The sequence below is a fragment of the Meleagris gallopavo genome, chromosome 13 (genome assembly GCF_905368555.1).
Source record: "Meleagris gallopavo chromosome 13, MGAL_WU_HG_1.1, whole genome shotgun sequence".
NCBI lineage: Eukaryota > Metazoa > Chordata > Aves > Galliformes > Phasianidae > Meleagris > Meleagris gallopavo.
Genome location: NC_139416.1, coordinates 3,672,706 through 3,687,730, shown reverse-complemented (window position 1 = coordinate 3,687,730; position 15,025 = coordinate 3,672,706). Strand labels below are relative to the sequence as shown.

The 15,025-nt window shown below is 41.5% G+C and overlaps 1 protein-coding gene across 8 annotated transcripts in view; it reads right to left on the bottom strand.

Moving 5' to 3' along the window:
- The window catches only part of LOC146543469 (uncharacterized), a 208,635-nt gene that overhangs the window by 176,151 nt on the left and 17,459 nt on the right, over positions 1-15,025 (bottom strand). The gene's annotated exons all lie outside the window — the stretch shown is intronic.

The window sequence follows — 15,025 nt, the reverse complement described above, 5'->3', positions numbered from 1 at the left end:
GGGTATTCCGGAGCCAACTTCACAAGCTCAGCCACCTGCTCTCCAGTGTACAGGCTGGTCTGAGTGGGACGGAGCCATGGCAGCACGGAGATGGGTGCCATCGGGTGCCACTCCACCTTCAGTGCCACAATGGCACGTGCAGCGAGGTGTGCGGGCAGCCAGTCCGCGCTCAAGGAACTCCAGATGCCTTAACAAAGCGATCATAATTAAGCTGTCCTATGGAAGCTAAGGTCAATTCTTGGTTGAATTCATCATCCATAGAAAAATCATCAGCTTAAATAAATATACCTGTATGTATATTTAAGTAATAGTATAGCTGGGCAATGTGAATAAAATCAGTTGTGTGCAGCCAGCGCGATACAAGCAGCTCCATTGCATTTTCCTTGGCAATGCGTTGGGACCTTTGTGGTCTGTGGTCATTTTTCAGTTCTCTGTGTCAACAAAAACAGACTTTTCAGCTCCAAAAGGAATGCATCACACGTTAAATCCTTACCAAATTTAAGTCTACTTTGTCATTTTTTAGATCCTGAATAATATCATAAACTTTTGGGATTACAGAAATAATAATGACCAGAGCCTAGGCAATTTAAGCCTGCTGTGCTAATCACAGAGTAAAAAGTCCTTTATAATAACATCTATATGCTAGAAAAATAAAGACCTTTGAAACCACCCCAAAACCTGCTTTCCATTCCCTGCAGCAGCGCAGAGGGCATTGCTGAGACAGTGACGCACATCCTCCCAGCCATTCACTTCATGTCCCAACATATATGAAAAAGAATCTGATCACTTCCAAAAAAAAAAAAAAAAATCACTTTCTTAAAAACAAAAAATCCTGATTTATTGAAAAACGTAGTATGATGTCAGTGTGAATTAATGTTTCCCATAGGCATACTAATAAGCTCCATGACATAATAACTTGTTATACTACACCAGTGGGACCTTAAAATTATTCCAAAGATAACATAACACAACACTTGAAGCAGCAGGAAACTTCCAGCATGCTTTTAGATGTTTTACAGTGTTACTAATCTTTGAATTGCTTGGAAAAACTGAAAGGAAACAGAATATTTAAAATTGGAAGCACTGCAGTTAGAAAATGACTCCATTCCAAATTCCAAATGTGCACAGGAGATTAATGTCAATGTAAGAAAAAAAAAATTGCAGCAGAACGGGGGAAGTTATTAAATATATTTTCTAGGTTGGACATGTGCCTTTTGGTAGTCCAGCAAAAATCTATTTTTATTTGGTTGAGTTATGGGGTTTGCACACACACACCGATTTCATATTAATGAGAAGAAGTCGCCCTTATTTATTTACGTGCAGACGAAATTTAAGCTAATGACTGCCCAGCATCCTCAGTATATGCTGGAGAAAAGAAGCAGGAATGGCTCTGCTGTTCCTGCAGCAGGTCTGGACACCACCCAGAGCCAGAACGGCCCCTGGAGCCCAGCTGGGCTGAGCTGCTGATTCGCTGTGGCTCAGCCATGTGCTCTCCGAAGCTAAACATTCAAACAGGCAAAACAATTAAGTGGTGCAGTTGAGTTCATGCAGCTGTCACAATTTATATTTTAATCTCCACGTTGAAGCCACTCGAGGTTTAGGGGAGGAATGACAAACCCCACAAAAGAAGCCTGCTCGGTGAGCATTTAGGAAAAGGTTCCCATGTGCAGCCCCTAGGCAGAACATCACAGCAGGAAGTGATGCAGAGCCAGGCGTGGCTGGATGGCTTTCCAGTTGCTGGAATCAGACCGCTGCTTGTCTCATTCCACCTTGGCTGCATTATCCCACTTTAGCATCATCCTTTCTACTTGTAGTTGCACCATCACCACACTTCTTGGGTCAAGCTGAGCCCGAGCTGTAATTCTCTGCCAACATTATTTTCTTTCATTGTGTAAAGGACAGTGTACTCCTGACCACTGCTTCCCCAGTGTTCAACCACTGCTAGAAATGAATATTCCATTCAAAGTATGTTAACCTTTGATTCAGACACATCTCTGCAGCAAGTGATCCTGTTGTGCTGCAGAGCTTTGATCACCGTACGAAAATTGGAACCATTTGCAAAAGTGAAAGTCATGATTTGCACACAAACCAGACCCCAGAAATGGTCCTTGGAGGGATGTACTGCCTGCATGGGATGGGGACACCATCAGCACGTGGTGCCTGCACAGGTCACACACCAACAGAGCCTGAATCTGCAGGCACAAGCTCTCAAAATGGAAGTGTGATGGTGTGTCTGAAACAATAAATTGCCCCAAACTGAGTGCAGTGAGCCATCTCAGCTTATTGGGCATCACCAGAGAGAGAAGCAAAATAAATGTGAAAGCTTTGCAGCCACGAAAAATTCACTTTCCTACTCATCCATGGAACAGTTTCAAGATCATGGGAATCTCCAACAACTGTGCGAAGCCATTTTCCACAGCAAACCTAGAACACCTGGTGAGCCCTTTGAAGTCCCTGCCAAGTAACTATCTTTAAAAGGAAGGATATACTGTGATGTGAAAGTGTCAGATACAGAGTACTACTGTTACAACAGCAAGGCTGGGGCAGGCAGAGAGAAGGGCACAGGGCAACGAATGCTTCGGGCTAGAAAAAGAATAAGAGGGAAATTAATGGAGAAAATTGGATGGAAAAGGAAACATTTAAAGGGGATGCAAAGGCCAGCAAAGGACTGAACAAACAGCAGCACATAGGAACAGAAATGATACAGCAGTAATTGAAAAATTAATTATATTCCCACGATCCAAAGCAGAGGATGGAAAAAGGTAAGTTATGAAGCTCAGTACTACAAAACAGAAGGATTTTTCCTTTTCCACCCATACAAAGGAATATAACACTGACACATCTCTGGAAAACTTGTGAGCCCTGCACCTGGCACAAACCGACAACGTTTCCTTATCCTGAACCTTTCCTAATCCCAAGAAAAGTGAAAACACGTTCTGAAATCTGGTTCCATGTTCCTTTGTCACATACAGGAGACTTAAGCGTTAGGAAAGACGAAAAAACCTGTTCAGTGAGATTATATCAGAAGAACAGCACAGAGTTCATTCCCTTCCCTGAGAAGCAGAACATGGGCTGTGTAAGAACATAAACCAGCACAATTGCTCTGTGTATTGCAATGCCTCTATACTCAAAAAAACCAAACCAAACCAAGCCAATGGAAAAGTACATCCCGTGGGCATTCATTGGGGGCGTCTCCTTAGAAAGGCAGTAGCCAGGAAAAGGAACGTGGTCACAAGATCTTAGATGGTTTCTTAAATTTCATTTGCAGCAGTATCAAAATTTATATCCCACTATCCAAAGCTGTTGAGGGATGGATGAAAATGTTACACACTGCTGTAATGTAAGACAGATTCCAGACTGGCAGCAGCAAATTAGCTTAAAGCTATTGCAGTGCAGGACTCCCACGCATCTCAGCTTCTTCATGCTCACCTCTGAGGCGATTATATGAGGCATCCTCACTAAAATGCCAGTACTCTGCCCTCATCCTACCAGCCATGAAGGAGATGATGTCACAGGCTTTCACACAAAAAAGAGATGCCACATTTTTTTTTCTCACAAATGTTACCACCAACATGCAAGGGCTTTTGGACTCTCAGGAACTGATTCACATTTCTTGCAAACTCATACATGACACTGGAGAAAGCTACATCGAAATAGAAGTTATAGTTGAGCACATTTTAAGGCATCTTTTGGAAAAAACAAACAAACAAACAAAACCTGACCAAACACACACACACAAACAGAAAAAGAACAAAGTGTATAAACTGTCTTCCGTACATATCTGGCCTTTCCTGCAAATAAAATAGTGCCTGAAGTCTATGGTGTGTAATTAAAAATGTCTAATTCACCCAAGACAAGATTGCCTCAGTGAAACGCTGTCACCTTCTATATGGGAAAGGCATGCATTATGTATTTTTTACACTGATTTATCTTTGTTATGCAATGAAGAATGTTTTAGAGACATATAGAAAACATGCATTCCGTTTCTGTGATTTGGGTTTGCTTCAATTAGCAGAAGTTAATTCTGACAGCTATTTCCCAAATTACAGGAAGAATCTGAGAACAGATAAAACATAAACAAAGTGGGATTCCTGTGCCTGTCAGTCAAGAAAAAAATCTGTCAACATCCTCTGATAAATTGTGCAGGCGAAGAATGTGCATGTAAGACTTCAAGTGTGAGGGAGCAAGGAGTTTGTTAAAAACACGGATGTATTTATAGGCAGATTTCAGTTCAAAACCTGTACTGGAGAAGACTACGAGTTCACTGGATACAGGAGCACCTGCATGTCATTATTGACTGCAACAAACAAAATACAGAAAAGGGGTATATATGCAAACAGGCACAACATATTCAGGAGTTATCACTAGTTTAAGAAATTGGTTTCACAGGGCATCCTCAGCCATATCTCTCATTTCATTTCTTTTCACCCAGAGGGTGGTGAGGCACTGGAACAGGTTGCCCAAGGAGGCTGTGGATGCCCCATCCCTGGAGGCATTCAAGGCCAGGCTGGGTGTGGCTCTGGGCAGCCTGGTCTGGTGGCTGGTGACCCTGCACATAGCAGGAGGTTGGAACTGGATGATTATTGTGGTCCTTTTCAACCCAGGCCATTCTATGATTCATGAAGCAGGTATCAACCCAGTGCACTCAGTTGTAGAATCTTATTTTAGTTAGATGGCTACAAAGGCACAGAAGTAGCACGAAATAAAATAATCATCTCTCTTTCCTTAAGGCAAATAAAGGTCACAAAATAACACTTAATTACCCACTCTTCTAACATTTATAAGGAAGTAAATTAGAACTACTCTGGAGTGAATATCTAGGAACCAACAACAAATCAAAACATAAATGGCAATTATTTCATGTGTCTGAAGAAAAAGCAAAATATTTTTTTACCAAAGGCAATTGATTCCCCTTCCACATAGTCCAGCTGGCCTTGGTATTTTGGAGAAATGCTACTGCAGTCAGGTTGTTACAACATTGAAAATGAATAATATTTTTAATAAATCGGCTTTCAGTAACTAAAACCTTTCTTCCAGCTGTTCCTGGTTCTTATGTAAGACAGAACTTAAACCGGGGTTGAACATTCACTTCAACTGCAGCTTTGTGAAATGAGAAAAAAAGTAGTGTTTGAGATGCAACCAAACAGTGTCACCTCTCTAAAACAATGTTCAGTAATATCTTGTGAGGCAGCTTTCTTTGCTGGCAAGGCTATAGAAAAGGATGCAACAGAAGCACGCAATCCTGTCATGGATTCTATTTTAGCTTGGAGTGAACTGATCAGCACACACTGCACGGTACCACTGTCTGAAGTGAGGAGCTAAGTAGATCCCAACATGTAGCACCTTCATCAGCAACACCATAACAGAAATAGATCCATGCATCCTCACCACATAATAGATCACAGCATATCTGGGCTCTCTCCTTATTCTACAGCAGAGATTAACTTATGCGAACTAATCATCAGCTCTAATAAAGATGTCCACCTCTGTCTTGCTGCCTGGTTTTTCCCAATGCAAGATGGTATCATCACTCTAAATCCCCTCTCAATTCTTTTTCATTTATTTCCCTCAACCTGATGGTCACCTTCCATCCCATCAGCCTTGCCCCTCCACTTTCCTTACAAAGCCCAGAGTCATCTTTCATTTCTAAAAAGTATTAAAAAGTGTTCATTCTGCAAATGGACAACAGGCATCCAGCAAAGAAATATTTCTGGTTGTGTATTGCACCCACAAAATACAAAACCAGAAAAAACCATCCCAACATTTACTGTTCGCATGGAGATTTAAAAGAAAACTTGAGGAAATCAGATTTTTTTTCCCATTAGGACTCTTTTCACTCTTATCTGCATGTCTCCACTGTCTCCCTCTGGAGTACCTGTATCAATATTCCTCAATGATATGAGTAGTACTTGCTACTGGATATTCCATTTCTATACCAAATCATGCTTCACACACCTGCTGAGAGCCATAAAATCCTACAACTCAGAGCCAGTAACATTCACAGAGTGATTTGCAATTCTGTTGCTAAAAGAAACAACTCTAAAGAGAGAAGGTTTTTGCAATGTGAACTTCAGGCAGAAGGAAATGGTTGTGATGAAACAGTTACCAAGCGTATTATCCTCTGTTCTTGTTTAACCAGCACCAAAGGACTGGGGTTGCCCAAACAAGACTGAAAAAAGAAGCCTTATCTGATTCCAAAAAGCTGTAAACTGTGAAGAAGCTTCTATTAAGGTCCCTTCCAACACAACACCTTCTATGATTCTACTTACTCAATGCATCCAGAACAACTGGCACTGAAGATGTCTATTTTCTCCATGTTATACAGATCTCCAGAAGATGCTTGAGGAAGAAGTATCTTAAACACCAAAATATTTTGGAGAAAACAGCAATACGGAACGAGTTTCCTTTCTTTTGGCATATCAAAAGAGTTTTGAAATCATCTGTTCTCAAACCATCATCTCCCTGTTATCAGTGCCTTACTAATGCTGATCTCAGTTTCAAGCATGCATCCCTCATCAAAACCAAGGAGAGGTGAGCATTCTTATCTATCAGCAGACAAGGCTTCCTGGAAAACAGCCGTAACAGGGCAGTGATTGCTGAGTGCTGACAGCATAATTCACAACTACAGTGCTATTAAAACATCTTCCAGTTTTTCCAAAGATGTTCCAAAAATCACTCACATAACCCTCGCTGTGATATGTAGTCATGACAGTAAGAAAATGACCACATAATCCCTGCACTCTTCCTTTAAGCAGAAAGGATTAGTAGATCATGTATTTCTGTAAATCTTCATTGTACCAGACAGTCAGAAGTCATGATAAGAGAGAACCATGTTCATAGTCATGACTAATAAGGCAGAGCTTGTCACTTCTCTTAGGGTCAACCAGGACTGGATTAAGCCTATCTGGATTCTTTTACAAAGATTTATAGGATACATTTTAAAATGTAAATGACCACTGTAAATTGTGTGAGATTAACTGAAGAGGTAGCTAGCATGTATTTATTATTACAGTTATAATGCTATTAAGCATTGTTGCAATTAAAGCAAGACCCATCTCTTACAACAACAGAAGGACAAGGTTAGAGTACAGGACCAAGCAGAAAAAGCAGCTGACTGGATGGAACATGAATCACTTGAAACTTCACTTTTGCACAGTTTGTTATTTTACCATATAGTTCTGCTCTAGAAGTAGGCAGAGATGAATAACTAAGAAATCTCTAATCAATGCCTGAGCATCCCTCATGTCCAGAATAACGAATGCCCACGTTCTGGTGTGGCAGTATAAGTACCCCTCTGGATAGAAGTATCACACAGCTACACTTAGTTCTGTTCAGCTTGCAGGCTCCTCGAACAAACATTTTCAGGGAGGTTAGTTGTTACATCAAGAGAACTTGTACCTGTAAAAACAGGGTCATTTTCTATGAATTAAGAAAACACATTCAGATGTCACTACAAGCCTCTTGGAAACAGGACCCCAAACAAATCAATCCTGACTCCCTGGGGACTTGAGCTGAATCTTGTCAAGGCAGAGTCAAGCAGAGACCATGTCATCAGAAACATCTGCACAAACCCCAGTGAGTGGCATCTGCTTCTGGAAACAGAGAGAGCTTAGGAGAGTACTGCGGCTTTCTTCCTCCCCTCTAATTCCAGCCTCGTCAACGAAAGGATTGTTTTGCAGACCCTGGGGTTAAACGGAGGAACTCTCTTCAGAACTGTTGAATGAGGAGCTGGACACCACTGTTAGCTCCCTGGAGCACTGAGAGCTGCTGTTTAATCTTCTAACACGCTCCAGGCAAGGTCATTTTTAATCCTGAGAACAAGATATCACACAACTGATTGGCAAAACCTTTCTGGAACTGCATCAATTCAAAAAGAATTTTCCAACACTTAGCAATGGTTAAAAGAATAGTAGCTATAACTGATTCAGAGAGATTAAAAGGATAAATCACCGAGGATGTTGGGGAAGATAAAGCCAGTAAAGTGAATAAATGTTCTGGGTGTGGAAGGAGACAGGCTGGTTTATCAGCCAACAGCATGGAGTCTCAAACCTAGGGCTATTAGGATTAACGTTGCTCTGTCCTTTAGAAACCCTCTAATGTATTCAGCAAAATGAAAGAGGAAAAATGTGCCTGAAGTGAGAGAATGTCATGACAGCCTGGTCTGAGAGCCCTGAAAGTGTTGGGAACCAAATCCTTCAATTTGGCAGCACAAAAGTCAAGAGACAGCGTGACCGTGGATGGTCTGGAGAAACATTCTTCACACTGTTGTGCTTTTTAAGATGGCTCTAGTCTTAGCAGTCAGTTGTTCCAATGCAGAATTATTTAATTTTGTCTCCAGAGATTACTTTCAGCATTATTATCAAAACCAGCAGAAAATTCTCTGCACAAGTCTGTTGACAGGAATACTTAAGGAAACATAGTTCTCTGATATTTCATTTTTTTTGTTTTTTCAGAACACAGAAGCATGAAATGCTAACGCTCCACATTCCTGTTATGTTCCAATTCTACTAACAAAAGAAAATTATGTGCTTTCTCTCTTGCATACAGGGAAGAAACTCCAGCACAAAAGCCCTCTGGAAAACAGCTCTATTTGTGGGAGATGCAGAGGCAAGACTGGCACTTTCCTTCAGTCCTGGAAAAAATCTTCAAAACATGATCATTTTGAGCTTCCATACATCTATCTGGAAATTCACTAATCACTGCTGTGTGTGAGTGGCTCAGCATGAAAAATAGTATTACTCCCTGCCGTGGCTTTAGCAAGACAGATATCAGCATGGCATATTCATACATCCCTCTGTGGATTTATATGTAAATATGCCAGCATCTTTGTGGAGGTCTCTTATTTTCTAAAGATCCCTTTTGGCTATTTGCTATTAAAGCTATATCCATACATATGATATTATGCTGCCCTTTGGTCTTTATAGAGAAAAGAGGCTGTCATAAAGCTATCTTTATCATCCTTTGTCCTGAGGCTCACACAAAACAGCAATGTTTTCAGGGCTAACGAGATCCTTTATAAAGCAACTTCTACAGACAGCAGCTACTTTTTCTGCAAGTAGCTTATACAGTGCTTATAGTGGACTCTTTATGTAGAGAGACGGGGTGTAATAAAAAGGATTCCTAATCTGAAAACTGTAAAAACACGGAAAGCCACCCAGGAGACACTGAGTGAGTCCGTTGTAGGTTTTTTGGTTTCAGAGCTAGGCAAAAGTAGCTCCCCTCCCCCTCATCTCCTGGACCACTAGGAGCCATTTGGAAGGCGAGCCATTGTTTTCTTCTGTTTTTTCTCCTATTAGATCCAGTAGAGCTCCATCTTGGCATGTACAATTCCCCTCTGGATAAGAAGAGAAAGAAGCAATTAAGTACAAAATGCTAACAAGATGTCTGAGTGAGTCAACTATGTTTCTGAAGTATCTCTGGGTTTTTGTACACCTATGAAAATCATTTCTAGGTCAAAGAAAAATAAAAGTTAGGGTAAACCTAGAAAAAAAGTGTCATATTAGGATATTTATATAAACTGTCATTCTTGTGTTTTCCCCAAACCTCATGTGCTCTAAGCAATCAATCAACAGCCTCCACAATCAGACTTGGAGTCCTGATGGAGTAGGAAGATGTCATCCAGGGAGGAAAACATGTGGAAAATCTGTTAGCCATGTGTGTCATTACTGATGTCAACATTTAAGTAAATATGCAAGACCTACCTAAGATTCCTACATACCTACTGCAACATAAATAACAGAGAAAGCTTTGCCAGATTAAATGATTCTACATTTATCTCAACCTTTTATCCAGTTACAGATCCATAACACAGGTATGCTTTCTAGACCGGGAGCAATAAGACAGCTGTAGCAAATAATTGGGGAGCAATTCATTAGATTAATTAAAGTTTTCACTTTAATTACAGCCAATTTGACCTAAACATACCTAAACATACATTCTTAGTATTTTCTGAATGCAAACCACTATATAATTAATTCCAAGTAGCAAAAGCAGCATTCAGACTCCAGAGATTCCCAGTACAGTTTTTTGGAAGGTGAGAGTTAGGAAACGCAGGCGACATCAGCAGAGATGTTTCCATTCAGATCACAGACCAGCAACCGTGCAAGTGGGGAAAAAAATCTGCCGCTTTTCATCTAAATATTACATAACTATTGATAAAGGCATTCTCAACTAAGCGTTAGGATTAACCTTTCAAAAACTCATTTATAATCACACGTAAGACCACAGAGAATGTTATAGTATACATACTTAAAAATCAGAGATTAGAAAAGCACAAAATTTGGATTATACGAAAAAAAGCATCCAAAGCAGAGCACTTAGGAGCACAAAACCTTACAACAGGCTGCATACATCTCTGTTATGGCAAAATCCAAATGCACTGTCATTAAGTTTTTAAAAATCAAACAAAGAGTCCTGAGCAACCTCAAATTTTAAGCCACTAAATCTCAGTAATAGTTTTTAAGGAGAGTTCAAAAGCAAAACAGAAAAGTCAAAGTCCAAAGGTATCACAATGACAGATCAAAGTGTGAAAAGGGATTAATGGCATCTCCAGCAAATGAAGTTTAAAATTCTAGTGTATTAGAGAAGGTCTTTTTTGAAATGGTAATAGGCTATACCTGAGCTGAAAAGACAATTAAGATAGTGTTAATTTTTTTTATGGTATCTGGCAGTAATATTTTTATCCTGTTAATTATACAGTAGACAGCAAATGTATATAATATGATAGCTCCATGCTGAGATGACATGCCTGCTGCCTAGTTAAGTGGCTACATTTATCCTATAATTAGCTTGCAGGAATGTGATTTGCATTGCATACCTAAGAGTATATATAATGTCAACTATGCCACAAAAGCCTAAAATGGAAGCTGACACTCTCTTAGCTGTGACCTCTGTATATAACAAGGTGATGCCTCTCGTGACCTCCTGCTCTTTGTATTCAACCACACACAAGAAACGCATTGAAGTAATGCTAAATGTATGACAAATTCAAAATGTAAGGAAATTTAAAGTCAGGGGAGAAAATCAGGGCTGGTGCTTCAGTCTGAACTTGCCCCTTTACCAGGAATCAGGATAACGATGGTTAAAAGGCAGTATCCTCAGTTTACTGGCATTAACTTTGAATTTGTTTGCTTTTGTATGTGAAAGAGATTTCCCAGGAGTGTTTTTCCATCTACATATATTTAGCTTCTATGGGAAATATCTAGATTCTCTCTGTAGTTACATACAGAGGAAAAAACCTTGTTATTAAAATGCTATCTCAACATCTCCTAAATTTGCTGAAAATTCTGTTTGGGCATAAGGGGCTTCGCTGCTGGGTGAGCAAACACCTGGAATGAAACCTCAACCCTTTGGTAAAGGGAACCATCAGCCATTTTGTTTCTGCTAACAGCAGTAAGGAATTTCAAGCAAGCTATTGTCCATTCTGAGCTGTCCCACTGATTTCAAACTATCTGTCCATAAGTCACATGTTTTGTTCTTGTCCAAGAACGAAACACCACATTGTTCTCAGAGGTGGAAGTAGAAAGCAAGCAGCCACAGTTCTGAACCTCACTAAGCTTAAAGCCTTACCCAGGCTTGGCACCAAATGTTACCTTCATAGTCCTGCAGCATCATGAGAGGCAATCAGGCCCCAGGTGCACTCCTAGCCCTTCCTATGCTGGAAGACCTTAGGGAAGCAATAACAGGTAAGTACAGGTTGGTAAGCTTTCCACCTGGACTCCAATCCAACCAGGTGAAAAGGGAGAACCTGCTGCTGTAACTCGTCCAGAAGCAAGGAGCCTTACTGGTGGAAACATCAGCACCTTGGGAACAGCACAGCAGGAACAGACACACAACCTCAGAGCAGCACAGAGAGGAGGGAAAGAGGAACACGAGGAATACTCAGGGGTTGTGGATACACTAGGGAGAAAGTGGCTGCACTGGAGCACAAAGACCAGGAGGGTGAGAAACACGGCAACAGGCAGAGTGCAGGAGAAGGGACAAAGAGAGCAGGAACGCCGTGCTGCACAGCTGGCTGCGGGGCTGCCAGGAGCCCAGGGGCACAGCTGGAGGGCCACAGCCATAAACAGCCACGGAGCAGAAACACGCATCAACAAATACTTACATCTCTACACAGATACTTCTGATTCTTGCAGATCCACTCACCACTACATTTTTATTTGTGTTTCCACCAAACCAGTGACACCACCAGAGCCTAAGACAAACAGCGCAGCGAGGCGCATTCCCATCACACAGATGGCAGCCCCTTACAGCACGAGCCCCTTCACCACCCCCACCGTGCTCCCTGCCTTTTAGCCAGGCTGCCTCACACTTGGAAGTCCTCTGAAAATTTGCAAGGCACTCCCCTTTAAACATTTCATCGTGCAGAGGGCTCCAGCACACACCGGATAGCAGCCTCTGGCAGCTGTTTGCATGCGGCCTTCACATTTTGCCTTTTGCAATAAGCCTATTATTCTCTCTCCTTCTTTTTGCCCGTGATGAAACGATACTCTAAACTTCTCTATTTAAAGTACATAACATGCTCTCAAGTATGTATTACTACATCTGTTTGCCTTATTGAACAGCTGAAAAGCATTTAAACTATTATTCACTTTTTTATTACTATTCAGGACATGTCTGCGTATGTTCTGCCCAATCTTTTTTTTTTTCTTTTTTTAATAATAATAATGTTGTTGATTGTTACAATACCACCTGGTGCTGCTGGCAGCTGTGCTCCTAGGACAAATCTGGAGATATGTGAGGTTTCATTAAAGCCCCAGGTCCTGGAGGCATGTGATTAGATAAGAGCTTTTTGGTTGGGTTTGTTGGGTTGGTTTTTATTTGTTTGTTTAAATAAAAAAAACATCATCTTGAGAGGTGGAGTTGCTCCTTCACGTGACCCCGGCATACCCTCAGTGGGTAAGAATTTCACACACGTGAGAAGAACTCAGCATTTTACTACTTCTCATTTCAGACTTGACCAATAATTGCAGGGCATTCTCAGACATGGAACTTTTCCACATGCACAGACTTCATGCACACCTCAATGGGCTACAAAAACAGTAATTTAGTTACTGTCATCAAAAGAATGGGTATCATATAAATCTTCCTCACACCTTCCCCCCAGCCACTTCTTTAAGCCCACAACGTTCTCTAAGAGCAAAGGAAAACGAAGATGCTACTGTGAACATCCCCACTAACACTCTTCTAACTCCAGCAGTGTATGGAGCTATTGTTCACACTCTCTTTTTGCTGACAGGCAACTGCCTAAGAAGTGACACCCCTGAAGAGCACCTCAGCATCCAGAAAAATCAATGACACACACAACGCTACGATTCCCAGTGCAGCCCAGGCTCAGCATTAGGCACCTACCAGGCAGAGCAATTTGTGGTGACTTCATTACATTTGATGCAAATCGTGTACAGAAGAGCCAGTGGTCTCTGATACACTCCTAGTATTTGGCTGCATTGAAATCAAACTGTTTTTCCTCATTCATATATTTTTAAGATTGTCATTTTCTCCCTTAAACAGTTCTTTTTAGTTAACCTGATCTGTAAAGCTTCCCCAAAATCCCATGGAGTCGTTATCTAAGAATCAAGCAGCAGGATGCTGGAGGAGTAATTTAAACAATAGCTATTTCTTGTCTTGATGGAGCTACTCCATTTTACAACATGTTTAAACACAAGCAGCTTGATTAATCTTAGCGGGCACCAAAGAATGCAGCAAGGTTTCTGCCCTATGGGAAGGCATTTGTGCCAGGTGGCAGAAACATTCACCCTGAAGAAAAATGGATGGTTTTCAATAACTGTCATTTTTCTCTGGACCTACCAAAAAAGAAAAAAAAAGTATGAGCTTTCCAGCTCTGATTTTGATTTTCACATTTCTGAAATCAGTCTATCAGGAAAAGAAAAAAAAAAAAAAAAAAAAAGTGAATTATGAACCAGCTTTACCCCATATGCCCTGGCTGAGGCACATCCAACCACCTACACGTGCCCTGCTCCTGACATGTTGCACAGTGCAGCCTCACCGAGGGCTACAGACAGCTCCTCTCCTCGGTGGGCTCTGCTGGCAGCTGTCAGACCATCAGCAAGCAGTCCCTAAGCCCACAGATTGCTCAGGTTCCCCAACCAACCCACTCTCCTGCTTGGGTCCTGGGGCAGACCCAAGTTCCCAAGGGGTACTTCCCCTTGACTTGACTTGGTAGGATTCCCAGTCCTCTGCTCCCCTTGAAAGTCACTATTTGGCTACCAAAATGGTTAATAAAGAGCAACTTTGCCGCAAAGCCAGTCCAGATACGTGTAAGGACCTGCTGCCTGTCTGTGCCAAGGTGAGATGCACATGAGAACAATCCAGGTGGGGATGATGCAGATAATCACTGCCAAAAAGACACTTGCTCAGCCTCCACAAGGGCCACTTTCCCTTCAGGAAATGGGGAGAGAACTCTGCTGCAACATCTGAATTTCAGGGAAAAGATGCACATCAAAGAGTCATCCCGAGTGCATGGTTTTAACTGGTATTAATATTTAACTGGAAATCAGTCTCACTTGACAGCGGGTGAAACATACTTTGTGCAGGATGATACTGCCCCCAGGAAGCCTGAGAAATAAATGCTGGGGAAGCACAGCATCTCCTGCACACCGTGCGGACGCTTCACAAGCGCAGAGTAAGGAAGAGGTTACAGGAGCCAGTCTCAGCTCGGAGAGCACCTGAAAAAATGTTGATTTTTGAAGACAACCCCAAGGGGAAAGCTGGTGGGAAATCTTCTAAATGGTGTGAAAGAAGCAGGGCTTTAAGATCTCCCAGTTTAAACAAACATTTTTGTTTTGTCTTTAACTCGAGCTAATGAAGTGCCCCACTTAGTCTGAATGGCTGAAGGGTTAGAACAACTAATACCGACATAGCCTTAGGTCAAGAAGCATGAGCTCAGCAACTACCTTTTAGTATTCAAGAGCTGCTGCAAAACAAGCACAGAAATCCGGTGAAGCTAAAGAAATAGATCTACCTTCAGCTCCACTCCGAGTTCTGCTGTGCTTACTGAGGAAACAGG